The following is a 19,760-nucleotide window of genomic DNA, read 5'->3' as shown; positions in this document are numbered from 1 at the left end:
TTGGCGATAGTAACGCTACCATGACGTTGCATATCAGATTTGCATAAATACGGGCTGTACTGTGCAAGAGCGTTAGTTACTTGTAAGATTGGACGGAGTGACTGTGAATGGGTCAAGAATGCTTTTACGATGACGAAGAGGCCAGTATCAAAACCTCACTGCGGTTGAAAGAGGCCGTATAATAGGGCTACGTGAAGATGGGTTTTCCTTCTGCGCTATTGTAGAACGACTTGGCAGGAATGTCTCCACTGTGCATGCGTACTGGCAGCAGTGATCAAGAGAAAGTACGCTCACAAGAAGATCGGGCTCCGGACGTCGCCGTGGCGCCACTGAGAAGGAGGACCGTCGTTCTCGGCGTATGAGTTTGGAGCAGCGGACTGCGTCTGAGACAGCTATTCAAGTGGCAGTTGGCACCACAGTGACGCAACGAATTGTTCAAAATCGGTTACTTGAAGGACGGCTCCGAGCCAGACGCCCTGCGGCGTGCAATCCAATTACCCCAAACCACCACCGTCTGCGACCTCAGTGGTGTTAAGTGAGAGCTCATTAGAGGATGGAGTGGAGGTCCGTTGTGTTTTCCGATGAAAACCCGGTTCTGACTTGGTGCCAGTGATGCTGTGTATTGGTTAGAAAGAGGCCAGGCCTGCATTCCACATGTCTGCGGCGTCGACACTCTGGAACTACAGCGGAAATTCTGGTTTGTGGAGCAATTTCCTATGACAGCAGGAGCACGCACCCTGACTGCAGATGTGTACGTCCGTCTGGTGATTCGACCCGTTGTGCTGCCATTCATGAACAGCATTCCCAGGGGTGTCTTCCAACAGGATGATACACGCCCCCATGTCGCTGTTGTAACTCAATATGCTCTACAGAGTGTCGACATATTGCCTTGGCCTGCTCGATCCCCCGATCTGTCCCCAATTGACCACGTATGGGACATCATTGGACGACAATTCCAGCGTCATCCACAACCGCCACTAACCGTCCCTGTATTGAACGACCAAGTGATACAGGAATGGAACTCCATCTCACAAGCTGACATCCGTTACCAGTACGACACAATGCATGCACGTTTTCACGCCTGCATTCAACAGTCATGCGATTACACTGCTTATAAATGGACGAGCGTGGCACATTTGCGATGTCTTTCCTCGCGCGGATATTAACCTGTAGTCTTGTAGCTTTAATCAATTAAATATGTTTTTTCGACTAATGTATTGCCGAATGTTCCACATTGTATATTGATTATTTCATGGTGTTTTGGTTTTTTTCCACCAGTGTACTTTGAATGCATTTAACCAAGCATAAGTTATACTAGTATCTGCTTAGAGTTTAACCTTAACAGAACTAATTTCTTAAGCAACCGGCATCATACTCCACAGAAACAGCTCCTCTTCATAGCGGTCGGTGAGAAACCCTGCATAATTATTTTCATTACCGGGGGAGTCACTTTACTGCAAATGACAACATAGACGCTGAAATATTATTACGTATAAACAGTTCAGACCGAGCTCGAGAGCTGCAGTCACTTAAGTGCGGCCAGTATCCAGTATTCGGGAGATAGTAATTTCGAACCCCACTGTCGGCAGCCCTGAAAATGGTTTTCCGTGGTTTCCCATTTTCACACCAGGCAAATGCCGGGGATGTACCTTAATTAAGGCCACGGCCGCTTCCTTCTCAATCCTAGCCCTTTCCTGTCCCATCGTCGCCATAAGACCTATCTGTGTCGGTGCGACGTAAAGCAACTAGAAAAAAAATAAAAAACAGTTCAGAGATTTTTTCCCCGCTGAAATCAATAAAATCAGTCCGCCTCTGTGGTGTAGTGGTTAGCGTGATTAGGTGCCACCCCCGGTGGCTGGGGTTCGATTCCCGGCTCAACCACGAAATTTGAAAAAGTTGTATGAGGGCTGGATCGGGGTCCACTCAGCCTCGGGGGGTTAACTGAGTAGAGGTGGGTTCGATTCCCACCTCAGCCATCCTGGAAGTTGTTTTCCGTGGTTTCCCACTTCTCCAGGCGAATGCCGGGATGGTACCTAACTTAAGGCCACGGCCGCTTCCTTCCCTCTTCCTTGCCTCCTATCCCTTCCAATCTTCCCATCCCCCCACAAGGCCCCTGTTGAGCATAGCAGGTGAGGCCGCCTGGGCGAGGTACTGGTCATACTCCCCAGTTGTATCCCCCGACCAAGAGTCTGAAGCTCCAGGACACTGCCCTTGAGGCGGTAGAGGTGGGATCCCTCGCTAAGTCCGAGGGAAAAACCGAACCTGGAGGGTAAACAGATGATGATGATGATGATGATGATGATGATGATGATGATGATGATGATCAATAAAATCTTGTTGGATATTTTATAATAATTGTTGACAGCACTTACGACGTTGCACAAAAATACAAACAAAAAACTTGTACATAACCATTGCTGTCATTGCGTGGTAACTGTAGTAACTGTATATTATAGTTTGTGTCTTTTTCTATCGTTGCATTTGATAATATTACATTTTGTGTTCTGTTTTACTAATCTCCTTGACAGACATAACATCGTCACCTTATTACTATAACTAGGTAACTCCATTTTTTCATGATTTGAGTTATACACTCTGCGCTTAGCTGCTTGAAGGATTCTGTCTCGGTCGATCACAACGATGGAGCGCCCTACTGCTCGGAGCACTGATGGAATATCAGGAAACCTGATACCTCGGAGAGATTTTACCAATTGAGAGAACAAATTAATTTACAAGCACTCCTGTCAGAATAAAACGGAGGATGTTTCCAGTCTTCTCAATGCCACCTGCGCAACACAGTAATCACTACTTTCACCACATGGCAAAGTGCATTGTCGTGCAAGATGAAAGGTTGATTATCCCGCAATAAATATGGACGTTTCCGCCACATAGCCGCACGCAATTGTTGCTCAAGGAAATGGCGATAGTAGGCTGCGTTGACTGTTTTACCTTGGGGTAGAGCATAACTAATGACATCTTGGACGTCGTATGCCACTTTCAACATGACCCTCACCCTACTGGATTTCTGTCGAATTTTCTTTGGACGCAACGATCCTGGGTAAGGTCATCCATTGTATTGACGCTTTAGTTCGGTCTCATTCGCCTGTTCCCATATTTCGTCAGTGGGACATTGCGCCACAGAAATGCATCCCCTTCAGTGTGGTATATGTGAAGATGAGCAGCATCCACTGGGCACCAGTGCAGCTTTTGTGCGGTGAGGAGTTGTTGAACCCAACGAAATGCAGTTTTCGTCGCGTTGAGAATGTTTTTCGGCTACCCTTACCACACCAATTGGTGACGTTATCCCAATTTACACGGTTAATCCTCGGACAATCCATTGTTGGTGTACGGAAAGGAAGTCTCACACTAACTCGGTCATCGGCAATGGACGGCCAGCTTTCAAGGTAATAAATGCGCGGGCACATTTCGATCTTCACGGAAATCACTTACTCACCGTGCAACAGTCTTGATATAGTATGCATCATTGCCACAGGCTTCACATAAGCTTTGATGACTTCCCATGCTTATTTTTCGAAGGGACACCTGTGTTTTATCCACGATTGCTTTTTAAACCTGTATTAGGGAGTATAGAGCACGTTGCTCACTTCATCTGCTCATCATAGACACCAGCGTTGCTTCAGGCGTTCTACGCTTATATGCAAGCTCCAGCTGTTACCTTCCACTGCTTGCCAGAGAATACGCGGGGCTGTAACATCATCCCGACAGTGTTGCTAGTTTTATTTATAACTCTCGTATACATTCAGTAGAGGAGAGAGGATGACCATTGAAAAGTTTTTCGTTCACCTCATGAAGTATGAAACCAGCTGAACGTTATAAAACGCCACGGCTTTTACATTTCCAGCCCTAGCCCAATCCTAATTCCAGCGTCGGAGAAAGCCTTTGTTACGCGACGCTAAATAAAGCAAAACAAACGCAAAATCATCTCCGTACAGGCCATGAAGGCTCTAAGAGTAGAGGAGGGTAAAGGGTTCCACTATCGTAACCTCGCCTCTAAATGGGATAGAGTGGGTAGCTCTAAGCCCTACCGACTTTGCTCCCGGAAGTGCACTTGGTGTGGGCTGGGTGAACCCAGGTCCATGTGCCTCACGAAAAGTGGAAGGTTTGACTTTCTGAAGAGTAACTGAAACCATGTCTTTACCGAGAGACGTTAAACAACTAGAAATGATCTTATCTAATGTGCAAATAACAAAGGAAGACAAAGACATTACTGTCCAAGAAATTAAAAACGTTTTTCTGATGACATCACTTTATTTTAAATATCTCCTGTGTGTAATCTGAAGACTTCCTGACGAAAAAGCAAAAAAGAAAAGAAAAGGGGATTCCTGTGTGGAGGAATCAGTGTCAAACTTTGTATGCCTCATCCCGTACAATAAAAGCAGCCAACCAAACAAACTACGTTGCTCGGAGATGCAGCTGTGATTGTTGTTAGCCTACAAAGCGATCGCTGGTCACCTCGAAGTCCTGCAGGATACGAGGTGACGCACGGGCAGCGCGACGAATCCCCTCAGCGGTCCCTCAATATTGTTTTCAGAAAGGCTGAGTGAACCTGGAACAAACCACCAGATCGAGGTAAAAATCACTAATCTGGCCGGGAATCGAACCCGCGGCCTCTGCGTAAGAGACAGGCTCACTATCCCTTGACCACGGAGTTGGTTGTCTATCTTAAAAAAGCATTTCTTGTCTTATTCCTTACTGCTGATCCAAGGTTTAGGGGTAACGAGCTAGCGTCTCACAATGAGGCCCCAGTTTCGATTTTTGGCTAGGTCGGGTTTTCTTACAGGATCTGTGGGCTTGTTCGAGGTTCACTAAATCTACGTGCGAAGAATTGAAGAGCTACCTGATGGTGTGATAGCGGCCCCGGTCTAGAAAGCCAAGAAGAACGGCCTAGCGGATTCGCCGTGCTGACCACCTCTCACCTTGTAATCTGTAGGCTATGGATGAGCAGCAATTGCCTGGAAAACCAAGGTTAATCAGAGATCATAGCATAGTGAGATTTCATATTGTTTTGTTTACCTAATCTTTAACATACGCTTGCTCAATACACACTAATTTCCTCATAAACGTGCTTAGTCCTATTATGTTAGGAAAATGAGAATAAGCTTTTGTGAGGAATGTTAATTTAAACTCCTTAGAAATGCACGGTGGTGCGCCCTTCTTTGGTACTTCAGAGCTCGATAGAGCATCGGTGGTGATGTTGTTATTGCTTTAAAGGGAAAGTACAATTAGACAAACATCCCTCTTAGTTCAGTCATAGGAGAAAGAAAGAAAGGCGTGATCCGTCGGTGTTTGAAGGTGTTGTCTGGGAAATAAAATGTCAAAGAAACCTAATAACATCGAGTTAGGTAAAGAAGAAGTTAGTGTTGGCCGCGGGAGACTGGACATTAAAGAAGAAAGGGAGAATCTTGGAGTAAGTCGTAACAATGCCAGTCTCAGCTAGGAGTCGCCCTCTTTCAGCCACTGCTAACGACAGGCATGCGATGATTTGGACGTAATAGACTCCTCCGCTCATGGAGTGTACAGAGGTTTCACAACCGGTCTCATGTTATGGCTGTTCTTAAGGGCTCACTTGTGGTTCCCAATGACGACCAGATACTGGATAGCTGTTAGGGATTGGTATACCGAAATAATGCTCCCCAGTGTGTCCTCTGAAAACATCGCCCAATCGCCCATCTCCCGACCATGGAATCACGTGCCGTAGCGTACGATTTGAAATCGGCGTACACGCGCTCGATCGTTGACGTAAAGAACCAGGAATCCGGATTCGTCAGACCAGGTGTCCTTTTTCCAATCATCCACAGTCCAGTGGCGGTGGCGCACCTCATGCAGTTGGGGTATGACTGGATCGACCCTGCAGTCCAATGCGCAGCAGTTCTCAATGAACCATATGCTAACAACAGCGGCACGAGTGCAAACCCGAAGAGATCGGCCACTTTTCCCACTCTGACGTCAGAGAGACTACCGTAGACCTGCCCTACATATAACATGCTACCAGTATGTCAGGTGTTACTCTCCCCGCGCCAGGTTCCCAGGTCGGGGTGGATCATCGGTGCATATTTGTGCCTCCATCATAATAATCATTTTCTTTCTTTCTTTCTTTCTTTCTTTCTTTCTTTCTTTCTTTCTTTCTTTCTTTCTTTCTTTCGTTCGTCCGCCCCTTCCTCCTTCTTTTCCCTGACTACTCCCACCATTCCGTTTTTGTCCCTTCCCATTTTCTTCTTTTCATTATGCTGATGTTTCCTTACGATTTCTATTCCTATTCATTAGTTTTTATTTTTGTTCTATTCATTAACTTTCTATTTTTAGACTTCTTTGAATCGTGTCTCTTCCTTTACTTTATTGGGTCACATTTACTTACTTGACTCATATTTTATTTCTGTGGTTCTTAATGTAGGCTTATCTGGCTCTTATCTTTATTTACTTCCTTTGATCTCATTTTAAGCTTATTCGGTTCCTGTATTTACTTATTTATTTACTTCCTTGGTTCTCATAATAGGCTTATTAGGCTGTTATCTTTAATTAGTTTCTTTCTCTGGTCTCATTTTAAGCCTATTTATTGATTTTTTTTTACATCGTTATGCCCTACTCAGGAGCACGGTTGAACTTGCTTAGCTAATGTGTTGGCCTTCTTTTCCTCCCAAAATCTCTTCATCCTCTCGCTGAGCTTCTTCCTTCGTTCTTCTGTCCAGGTTATAGTAGCTTTGGTGTTGGATTTGTCTTCAAAGTGGTGATTGTCGATTTTGGTTCTGAATTTACATCTGTCCTGTACAATGTCTTCTGAGATGTTGATTTCTTGGAGATCTGTTTCAATTTCACGAAGCCAGCTGTTCTTGGTTTTTAATGAAAGGGCCAGGTTGAGAATTCTTTTAGTTAGCCTGTTAGTGTTCATTCTGATAATGTGTCCATAAAATTTCAATCGTCTTTTCCAAAAAGTGTGAGAAATTTTTTCAGAATGACAATATATCTCCTGGGATGATTTTTTTCTCCATATTCCACCTATACAAACTGGGCCAAAAATTAATCGTAAAATTTTCCTTTCTTGTTTCTCAATATCTTTGGTTAAAGATCCGCCACCAGTGATTAAGGTTTCTGAGGCATATAATGCTTCAGGTTTGATCACTGTATTATAGTGTCTAAGTTTTGCATTCCGAGATACTGATTTTTTATTATACCTGTTCCAAGTGATCCTGTATGCTTCCTGTAATTTATTGATTTATTGGTTCTTATTTTATTATAGGCTAATTTTAAATGCATTTGCCGTATCTTTTTATCCTTTTACATGTTTAGTTCTCAGTTTACACTTCTTGGTCCCTTACGTCACTTTCTTTCCACATACCTTGATAAGTTACTTAATTTCTAATATTTATCAACCCTTTACTTCCTTCTCTCTCTCCATTCCTTTTTAATTGCTATGATATGTTTCCTTCTATACTTTTTCCAACGGTTTGTAATTTCCACAGTAATAAGGTATAACCACCATAAGTAGATAAACTTCTCAAAACTGTGAAAATCTCATAATATACTTAATTTACCTGAAATAAAGCAGAATATCATTGCTAGGTGCTTGTACTCAACTGTACTCCTCGCATCTCTCTCCTTAGACGTGCGTCGTGTAAAGGAAGTTTTCTTGTTGCCCGGTTTCTCGACATTGTGCTGGCAGGTCGTTGTTGTTTAAAACATGAAAGTTTACCTCGCGTGGAAACTCCTGCGTCTTGTGCATTGTGCCCCCACATGGCGGCGACATTGTTATATCCTGGAGTGTGCATTCCAACGGCCACCGTTATCAATTAGACAGGCAGGCAGACGCTGTAAGACATTGCGTCTTGTCTTCCCGTGGGCTCATATCCGGCGCTGGGAGGTGGGGTGCAGCTGGGGCCGTATCGATCTGCCCTGGTAGTCTCTGCGTTCTGCTTGTGCCCTTTCATTCCTTCATCCTTCCTTCAATCCTTCCGTTCTTGCGCATATGGTTTTTATTCCCTCAATTATGCTGAGTATGTTGCTCTTTAGTTCTTAAATTCATAATTGTATTCCGGCATTTCCCACTTCCATATAGGTTCGAACACGTGAGGGGCTGTATTTTAATATGATAGTCTTTTGAAATCATACCTTGTGGAAAGAGTGGACATTTCAGGGAAATATCATGATTATGAAATAAAAATTAAATACCTTTAAACAAGAACGAAAAAGACGTCACAATCCAAAATGACTTATTAGTAGTATAACATGATAAGGAAAACCAGTCGCATAGAAATTAATAGGGAAATTGCAGAAAATTACTTAAAATATTCCCTCACATATACCCTAACATAACTCCAACACATTTACTCACAAATTCGTTCACACAATATTCTGTTACAAGTTATGTAGCGCCATAATTACGAGTACAAATTCAGATATAAATGAAATATTCGCAATACCTTCCTCTTCTTCCTCTTCTCCTTCTAAATCTTAGCCTTTTCCCGTTTATGTGGGGTCGACGGGTCTAACAAGTGTTTTCTACTTTTCTCGGTCGCAAATGGCATTTTCTGTTAACTGCTTTTCCCTGAGATCTTCACGTATGCAATTCATCCATCTTCTGAGTCTACCTCTCTCCCTCCTACTACCTTCCACCTGTATGTTAAGCATTCTCTTTCCCACATAATTTTTATCCCTGCGCCTTATATGGCCATACCAGAGCAATCGTCTTTCTTAGCCCTTTCTAGATATTTCAGACACTTTGTCGCTGACTCGTATACAGGTGTTATTGATGTGATATTTCTTCGTAACTGCACACATCAAGCTCAGCAACTTCATTTTAGATACTTCCATCCGCTTGCGTTGTGACTCCACTGTTTGCCAAGTTTCTGAACCATATGGCATTGCACGTCTCAACGGATATTTAGTCTCCTGTCACAGAGGACACCAGACAACTTTTTCAAGTTAGACCAGACCTTGAACACTGAGATTTCAGTAGATTAAAAATACGATGACTTACTATAAGTTTAACGTATAAAAACAACACCAACACATAGAAATTTACAAGTTATCTTACATTTTTGGGAGAATGCTCTAAGAAATATCGTTTTACTTCCTCAGAAGTCAACCAAATATATTCGGTTTTATTAGAACAGTCGAAGTTCACTTGTGATGAAGTATCACCTTTGTATCATTTCACGCAGCATAAACTCGAAGTACTATAATGTATTTGAGCCCTGAAAGCACAAGTCAAATCTGTAATTTGGTCTCCGATTTCTCGTCCACATGTAATAATTCATATTTTTCTTACGCCATTTCTGGAAGTAATATTGTCCGTATACCTAAGAAAGATAGTTCCTTCTCCCCTACTATAATGTATTTGCGCCATGAAAGTACAAGTCTCTGTGGTGTAGTGGTTAGTGTGATTAGTTGCCACCCTCGGAGGCCCGGGTTCGATTTCTGGCTCTGCCACGAAATTTGAAAAGTGGTACGAGGGCTGGAACGGGGTCCACTCAGTCTCGGGATGTCAACTGAGTAGAGGTGGGTTCGATTCCCACCTCAGCCATCCTGGAAGTGGTTTTCCGTGGTTTCCCACTTCTCCTCCAGGCAAATGCCGGTATGGTACCTAACTTAAGGCCACGGCCAATTCCTTCCCTCTTTTTTTTCTATTTCTTCCAATCTTACCATCTCATTGCAAGGCCCCTGTTCAGCATAGCAGATGAGGGCGCCTGGGCGAGGTACTGGTCATCCTCCCCAGTTGTATCCCCGAACCAGAGTCTGAAGCTCCAAGACACTGCCCTTGAGGCGGTAGAGGTGGAATCCTTCGCTGAGTTCGAGGGGAAAAAGGGACCCTGGAGGGTAAACAGATAAAGAAGAAGAAGAAGAAAGCACAAGTAAAATCTGTAATTTGGTCCCCGATTTCTTGTCCACATGTAATAGTTAATATATTTCTCACGCCATTTCTGGAAGTAATATTGTCCGTATATCTAAGAAAGATATCTCCTTCTCCCACAACAGTGCCCTGACGTCATACGTGTTGAACAAGGGCATTATTTTAGGTTACGATTTAGAACTTATCATTCTAGCAAAGGACTAGATAAAAAAATAAATAGAGACGATGTTATCATGCACACTTCTGGAAGGTATTTCGAATATTATAACTAACAAAATTATATCTTTTTTTTGCCAGTGGTTCAACGTCGCACTACAACATCCTACGACATGAAATGTCTCATGGATTTTTTTCGCCCTTCAAAAAAGAAAAGAAAATAATCCGCCTAAGTTTGCCGGGTTTGAACCCGCTATCATGGGATCTGGAGGCAGACACTCTACCACTGATCCACAGAGGGAGCTTCTGTGTAAATGAATAGGTGTGTATTAAGACCAACAAATCCACCCAATCCCTGAACCAGATGAATTAAACAGACCTGACCAAGATCCCTGACCTAATCGGGAACCGAACTTAAGACCCTCTGAGCTGAAGGCCACGATGCTGACCATTCAGCAGAAAGATGAACCGAGAGAACTTCCCATTACACATAACATAACAAAATTGATGCTATCAAAATGAGATTGCTACGAAATTTGAAAAGTGACACGAGGGCTGGAACGGGATCCACTCAGCCTCGGGAGGTCAACTGAGTAGGAGGGGTTCGATTCCCATCTCAGCCACCCTTGAAGTAGTTTTCGGTAGTTTCTCACTTCTCCTCCAGGAAAATGCCGGAATGGTACCTAACTTCAGGCCACGGCCGCTTCCTTTCATCTTCTTTGTCTATCCCTTCCAGTATTCCCCATCCCCCTAGTTGTATCCCCCAACCCAAAGTCTTCCACTCCGGGACACTGCCCTTGAGGTGGTTGAGGTGGGGACCCTTTCTGTGTCCGAGGGAAAAGCCAATCCTGGAGGGTAAACGATTTAAGAAAGAAAAAATGAGAATGATGCTGGTGGTAATTATTGTTTTAAGAGGTAGTAAATCTGGGTAACCGTAGTCTATTAACATAAATCAGAAAAAAGAACAGATCCCACCCTTTTGAAAAATGAAGAAAGAGAAGGGCATTAAAAGAAAGGACTCTTTAGGCTTCCCAAACCTAATACCACTGCGGTCGGAAGAGAACAAGAATTGACCAAGGGGGCAGTACAGGATAGATGAAAGTGAGAAGCCTGGCACAAGTAAGTGAAAACAATCAGCTACGGGCCCGTTGTCGCCATCACACGCTGATAAGTTGAGATCCCCTTTGGTCCTCTTTAAGTCGCCACTTACGAGAGACAAGGGATACCGCGTGTGTATTGTAACGCTCCCACCCATCAGGGTATTAAAATGAATGATCGAACGAGTTGATTCCAGGTTACACACATTTTAACTGTACAGTAAGACTGCGTTCGTTCGAACTCCATCATAGGCTGCCCTGAAGATAGTTCTCCGTGGTTTCCCATTTCAACACCAGGAAAATGTAGAGACTGTGCCCTAATTAGGGCCAAGTTCCAGCCAGTTTCTATCTCATAGTCACCGAAAAACTTAGTGCTAGGAAAAGTAACACAATGATAATTCAAGAAAAATATGGGAAATGTCCATATACTTTTCTTTTAAACTTTTACCTATGCCTGGCTAATATTTCCAACAAACCTCATTTCCCATTCACTTTTATGAAGAACTTATATCCCTACCTGTCAAATTTCAATATGGATTTCCTGTGTGACACATACAGTGAGGTAACCTCTGGCCCTGTCGATTTTGAAATATTGTGAACTATCTAATGTGACAGTTCACGGCCAATCGATGGATCTCAGTACAGTAATACGTAGTTCCTATTAGGTCGTGGTTTATTGGTTTTGAATACGGGAGTGGAACAGCCAGTGTTATCAACAATCTCGAGGAGCTTTCCCTCCAAATAATGAGCGTATACTAAACAAATGTGTATGTGTTGCGTCATAGAACAAAGGCTGCTTGGATCCCTAAGATTTTCACAATCAGTTGTCATAAAGAAAGGCCCGGGTGTCACCGAAAACGCTTATGAAGTGTGATGTAATTTTATTGTCGGTGTCTTTTCTCGCTAAGCCAAGAGGTGCGGTTACATATCAGTCTGCAAAACCCAAAAATCGGCTCTAAAAGCAACACTTTCACACTGTTCATCACAATGACTTACTGCACCGTTTTTAGTATTGCTCATACTGCGGTTATTTTCGTATTAAAGTCGAAGACAAGACTGAGACAGATCGATGGAAGCGTGTTCCAGCTGATATCAGAAGATATGAAATGAAATGGCGTATGGCGTTTAGTGCCGGGAGTGTCCGAGGACATGTTCGGCTCGACAGGTGCAGGTCTGTTTGATTTGACGCGCTAAGCAACCTGCGCGTCGTGATGAGGATGAAATGATGATGAAGACGACACATAAACCCAGCCTCCGTGCCAGTGGAATTAACCATTGATGGTTAAAATTCCCGTCCTTGCCGGGAATCGAACCCGGGACCCCTGTGACCATAGGCCAGCACGCTAACCATTTAGTCATGCAGCCGGACATCAGAAGATATTATACACAGTAGTTCCACAGTCTTCACGCACTGCTTCTTCCAGATTCCAACGAGCCATCTTCTTCCGAGTTTCATCAGGAAGCTGGACACTCACTCATTGTGGGAGAATTGTGGGGTGGGGGGGGGGGGGTGCTAATCTTCAGAATCTTTCTTCACGGGAAAGGCGAACAATCTCGTGGAGGAACTGAATTAACGAAGTATGTCTTTGTTTTTGTGTTTTCATGTCTCTTCTTTGCGTTATTTCCTCCATCAGCTTTAGGTTGCCATTGTGAACTCCTTGATGAATCCATATTCTCGACTTTAGTTTCATACCTTTATCTGGAGTGGCTATCTCAAATTAATTAACACCGTCACATATATATGGAATATCTATCCAAGTACCGAGTGAGATGGTTGCGCGGTTGGGTCCGTGTAGCTGTTAGTTTATATTCGGGAGATGGTGGGTTCGAACAACCCTGGAGATGGATTCCGTGGTCTCCAATTTTCAAAACAGGCAAATGTTGGGGATGTACCGTAAATAAGACAAAGGCCGCCTCCTTTCCAGTCGTAGCTCTGTCGGTGCGACATAAAACCAACTACAAATACATATATATAAAACCATGCCAAAAGGCGACTTAATGGGTGAAAAACAACCCTACGTTTTTGCTTCTTAACTGGTGGCCACAAGTTCAAATCCTTATTTGCCGAATTCTGTACTGAGGGCTGGTGCGGGGCCCACTCAGCCTCGCAACACCCAGTGAGGAGCTGCCTGATACGAGGGGCAGTGTACACGGTCAAGAAATTAAACAGATAGGCTGATGATGCCATCATACTGATCACGTGCATTGCAGTATCTGGAGGCCATGTTGGTGAACAGCAGTCGTGCTGGCAGGGCAAGGTCCTTACTGGACTTTATGTGTTTGCTTGTTTGTTTCTTTGTATGTTTTTTAATCCAAGGAAGAGTGTACCTTGACAAAATTACAGTGAAATTATCCTTAAATGATATTTCGTAGCTAGACTTAGGCTTACAGATCACCTGTTGTTTCTGTGTTGGCGTGAGGGTATCTTTGCGTGTCCTGCCGTAATAAGGTTTCATCGGCTGATCTGACTCCAGTATTAGACTTGATGGTGAGTTACTGCCACTTGGTAGACACTAACAGTACTCCTCTCTAAAGTGAGACTGTAAAAAGTGTTAGCTTCACATTCAGTGTGCTCTGGTTCAGTTCCCAACTCTGCCATACCGTATATTTGACCTCGCTATTATGGCTTACAATAATAATAATAATAATAATAATAATAATAATAATAATAATTGTACCGGGAGGAACACCTCTACGCCGCACCTTTAAATCTTGCGCCAATAAAACCTTCTCTACAGGAGAAACTCGGAACTTAAAACTGGACCAACTTACAAATTTTCTCAGAAGATGTCACTACCGTAATTTTTTTTTTTTTGGTCAAGTTTCCTGAACTGTGTGAAATTCTACTTGTTTTGTTTTCTGTTACTCAAGAAGTGTGGACACTCTATCATAGATGTCTCTACTAAAAAAAACTATGATCATGCACCCTGGTGCGAAGTGAACGAACTTTATTTGAAGAAATTTTGTATTCATAAGTTTGTTCTTTACTAAATTTCGTTCATTCAGTTGTGGGTTGGCAATATTTATCTTTCTTCCGCCAGTTTTGAATTTAGCCAATCCAGAATTTCTGTAATTAATTTCCTACCAATCACAGGTTTCTTCTTCGATTTGATGTGTAACTTCAAGCGACCCAATAAACGTGAGAGGGTGTGGCTGTTTTATTCATGAAAGGTCTCGAACTTTCCCCGAGGGTTTATAAATTGCTGATTTTCGCGTCGTTTGGCCACTTGATCAACATCTAACCTAGTGTGTGGACGTGTAGCAGGAGGCGGGTGGTGCCTCTTTCTTCAGCCAGCAGCTCTTCAGCAAGGTAATGGCCGTTTAACATCTTATTTCTTGCTAGCTCAGCAGTTTAACCCACGGGAAAGGCCCGAAACTTTAATATGTAACCTACTTTTCTAAACATGTAATTTTCTGCCGGCTTATGTAAAGACTTCATAAAATCTGCAACTGTAATTCGGGGATAGAGAGTGATTTACCCTCTCGAGCTCCCCTTCCTATTGCTTTGAGGTGACTGCGTTTTGGTAACTGGTCTTCTTGCCTTCTGTAATTTTTTAAATTTCTTTCTTATACGGGTCACCTCCATAGTTTGGGAATAGCCCCTGTGTCATCTGCCTAGTGCCTTTTTAGGTTTTAAGAATGCATGTGTAGGAGCGCATATACATGCCTCCATTCCTTTTGGTATTCCGGGCCATTTACTTAACCTGTTCTTTTTCTGCTAAGGCCCAGTAGGTTGGGTACAAGATACCACCGTTTCATTTTGTAAGTGGTGCCTTAATGGCAAGTAATTGTAAAGTCGACTATTGCCTCGAAGAGGCTTGAGAAACTGAGAGCGTGTCAGCTCTTTTCTTGTGTTGTAAAAGTGCCTCTGGGAGGCCTGATTTTGTAATTGGGAGCAAGTGCTCCATGTATCAGGGGTTTTCTGCCCTTCTGAACAAATTGATGCTTGGTTAATGTTGAACTAAGAGCTCAAATGTTGTAAGGCTAGGGGCTTGTAGCCGAAGTGTGTTAAAGATTCGAAATCTTGGATTTTGTTTTTCTAAATCTTGTTTTTAAATTACTATGATGTTGTTATCTCACTAAGTGAGAAATTGTTGCTTTTTGAAAATATAACCTTCCATTTCAGTTTCAATTCTTTCTTGACAAAGTAGTTAGACCCATTCACTCCGGCGCACCTTCTTTCACCTCTGCTGATCCACGAAATCACGGTAATAATAATAATAATAATAATAATAATAATAATAATAAATAATTTCCTCCACAATTCTCTATTGCCAGCTAGCTCTGTCACCTCACTTTGTTTCACAACTTATACTCTCAATTCATATAAAACTGAGTCTAGCAATCCTCGTCTTGTATTAATGCATTCTCCTTCATTCACCGCACATAACCCTATAACCGAAGATGATTTATATACGCAGCTTATTCCATCGAATTTACTCATAACTAAATATTTATCTCCCCAATTCCGAATAACCCCCTGCCATTGTTCCCACATGTCCGTGTCATCAATCATTATTGCTATCTTCATGTTTGTTACTTCTAGTTTATGAATATGATATCTTTAGTCAACCCAGATTTCATTCCCGTGTAGCAAAGTTGGTCTGATGCGAAGACCGATGAAGATACTTTCGTCTGAGAGCTCAGTTCATTGCTACAGAATACGGAAGATAGGAAATACAAGCTCACAGCATTAGCCTTGGTACATCAGCATTCAATTTCACTAACTACATTATCATCCAACACGAACGTACAGCTATCGAGCGAATTGGGCGTGCGGTTAGGAGCACGCAATTGTGAGGTTGCTTTCTGGAGATAGTGGGTTCGAACCCCGCTGTCAGCAGCCTTGAAGATGGTTTTCCATGGTTTCCCATTTTCACACCAGGTAAATGCTGGTAATGTACCTTAACTAAGGCCACGGCCGCTTCCGTCCAACTCCTAGCCCTTTCCTTACCCATCGTCACTGAAAGACCTATCTGTGTCAGTGTGAAGTAAAGCTATTTAAAAATAAAACATACAGTTAAGTATTTGAAATCATCCAGCTATCCCATTTTCGTATTTTCTGTCTGACATTCACCCTCCAAATTCATTCCCAACTGATGTCATTTTACCTTTTTTCTAGCTCCAAGATATTATTTTTAAAGCATTCTGTGCAGTCTGGCGTTAAGGTCAAGTCATTGGCATTGCCCAATTTTTTTTACTACGTTTTTATTCAACTCAATCCTTTCTTGCCATCTGAGCAATGCCTTTCACTAAATGATCCATGCAATGTGTGAATAAAATTTTTGTCCAAACCCTGAAACTATTTTGAACCAGGAGGTCCTAACACTTCTCACTGTGGCCTCATTGGCAGCATAATTACTTTTTTGTTGTTGAGAGGATGTACATGAGAGTCTTAGGGCAAAGACTATGCCCTTTTACTCATCTATGCCAGAGAAATATCGGACGAGTCGGAAATTCTCCATTGTACTGCATTGGTGGGGGACAAAGCAATGTGTCATGGAGGCGGTATTTTCTCCATGTCAGAGAAGAAACCCTCCAATCGTTAGAAATTTTTAAAACCGAAATGTTGAATTTTGTGACTGAATCGATGGGAGGGGGAAAACTCACTTTCGTAACAAACGGGCCTTTTCAGGGGTTCAATTTTGATGTTAATGAATGAAAATTATGTTTTATTCATTGTATTTAATAAATGATCCCTAATCCTTCAGTACGGACATGTTTTCCTTGGTAGCCTATCATATGCCTTCTCAAGATCTACGTGACATAAGCATAACTAGATATAACTTTTTGATTTTTGCCTTTGAGATAGAGGCGAGGAAAACCTACTTTAGCAATTATACATAAGAAATCATATTTTGTTGTTTTGTTATGGATGGAGACGGAATACGTAACCATGTTAGCAATAAAACACCTAAAATAAAACTAGCAATATTTGATACTTAATGAAGAAATAATTTTCTGTTTAAACTCTCTTAATCCAATACCATTGAAGAGAGGACAGATAACATACAATATATTACGTAGGAACATTTTAGAAACATACACCTATGATCTTAAAAAAAAATGCATCAACCTTGCTGATACGTTCAGTGTCATGCCTCACCATCTGAGATAGAACCTCCAGTTCCGTTGTAAAAGGTGGTCTATCACAGGTTGCCGTTAAGAACACGCCATGATGCAACATTCTTGTTGGCTTTTACAACTTTTATAGGGCACATTTTCTTTGTAGTTGGTCCCTTCCTGATATTAACTGTCCTTTGTGTCCCACATTGGCTTCACCACGTACCCGTTCGTACACACCATAGTTACACTTTTAGTCATTTAGAATCCCCTCCTTTTTGTACTTTTCTGTACCGGGCGAGTTGGCCGTGCAGTTAGGGACGCGCAGCTGTGTACTTCAATCCAGGAGACAGTGGATTCGAACCCCACTGTCGGCAGGCCTGAAGATGGTTTTCTGTGGTTTCCCATTTTCACACCAGGAAAATGCTGGGGCTGTATCTTAATTAAGGCCACGGCCGCTTTCTTCTCATTCTTAGGCCTTTCCTATCCCATCGTCGCCATAACACCTATCTGTGTCGGTAAATAGTAAATGACTCATCTGTCTCTTGTCCTGCCTTCAATCACGACTGTTAATATGAGAATATTCATAACCACTATCCTCATATCTCAAAGTCGGCAAGCTTTGCAGATGACTCATTTTTGGTCGGATGGAAACTTGAGGACATTTCAATATCGTGTGCGACCAGGATGTACATCCATTCTGCGAACTGTCGTCACAAGGAATATGGTGCTATCCGAATCCAAGATACAATCGATGGAATGGTACCAAAAAAGAGTCCCTTGCAAAAAGAAAAGATCAAAACGCTGTTGATTGCCGATGTCACAGCCATCGAATAACTTGTGACAGCCGTTGTGTCATAGATTTCTAAAGAAGCCTTTGGTGACAGTTTCCAGAAGCTGCATGAACGTTGTCAAACGTGTGTTGTAGCGGATGACGATAATTCTGAATAGCAATACATAAATCCGTTTGTAACTTCTGCTTTGTTTGATTTTTCATACTATTCATCGAAGTGTTTAGACACATCACGTATATCTCAAAGGACCAGCAAAGTCAATGAACAGATACAATGTAAGCTATGTCTTTTCACGAGAGTTTAATCTTGATTTAAACAAATAGGCGGAGCACCTTGCCTTTGCACGTGTACATAGACGTAGTTGATTGGAGAAGCAACCGTCGCACCCACTCGACTGTATGCGAGCTCGAAGGAAAGTAGTACCTGGCATTAATTTATTTTATTTTAGTTTATTACACTTAGAGAGTTTGGAAAAGTACGTAATCAATTGGTTGTCATATATACCGGTGTATATATATATATTTAAAAATAAAATAGTGATTAAATAACGAGAAATGAAGGCACAAGGCGGTGTGTAATACAGGAAGTCTTCTCGTAGTCCCAAGCTGTACAACGTGGAGATGAGGTGTTGCATCGTGCAGCAGCAGTCAGTGAGTCAGTAATTTACAGTGAGAGAAATTTGAGCAAGAGGTAGGACCATCACGTGTAGTGAAGCACAAAAGGGGAAAACCGCTCATAAGTGACCATAGGCAGTGCATTGTGAATGTATTCAATAAACTAAGTGAACCGAATCCAGGTTTAGTCGTTTATTCACAACTTCAGATCTTCGCACTGTTGTCGTATGCGATGCGCAGCTCTGTACGTCCGAACACGAGACATTGACGGGGTGGAGGTCGGTACTACACGCTTAGCGAATCACAACTCTTTCTTTGGCGGAGGCGTGGACATACCATGTTTACATCAGGATCAAACTCTCGTGAAAAGACATATACCAAACTATCCTTCTAACAACAATGTTGACAACGGACTCAGGGCACTCTAATTTTCCATCATCACAGTTAACGCCAGCAATTTTCCATGAAATGTTGTTATGGCCCAGAAGGATGAGAGAGGCTCTCACATCTCGGCACTATTTGGTACTTCATCTTCTGCTATGAATCGTCTGTTTTATGTTTCAGTACATTTGGATTATAAGCTGTTATGCTGAGAGACTCAGATGGTAGAACCTTCGCTTTCTCAGCATAAATACGGGGGTTTAGTCCTGGTTCAGTCTATTGATATTTGAAGATGCTCAAATCTAAAGCAACTCCTGTGAGATGAAATAATACTGATGGTGCTGGGGGATTAAGTGTTCGTTCCATCTCGTCCCCAGACTCTAATACTCCTATTGTATGGCAGCAAGTTTATGGTGATCTCGTTGTAAAAGGGCGCGCGCTTCCATTGTTACTGATGCCAAGGGATGTGAATCGTTGCCCATCTCATATGAACAACTCTACGCTGTAGTTTAAGGGGAACTTTTACCACAGACTTCCTCGATATCAGTTCTCCGTTGTGCAGCCGATTTCATACTGTCTGATCTGACACATTCACTCCGGTGGCCCTCTGAAGATACTGTTAGAACGAGGTGGATGAAAGAAACAAATGCAGATCCTCCCAGCGAATTGCTTTGCATCCCGTTCATTGTTGATCGGCAATCGTTTATGTCTCCTTGAACTATTTCGAGACTGTGCAGACTTCACTCTGACACACTCCAATACGAGCGGTGACATCCAGTTGCCGCCATCA

This window comes from Anabrus simplex, chromosome 7, assembly GCF_040414725.1.
Source record: "Anabrus simplex isolate iqAnaSimp1 chromosome 7, ASM4041472v1, whole genome shotgun sequence".
Classification (NCBI taxonomy): domain Eukaryota; kingdom Metazoa; phylum Arthropoda; class Insecta; order Orthoptera; family Tettigoniidae; genus Anabrus; species Anabrus simplex.
Note: the sequence above shows the minus strand (reverse complement) of the source record.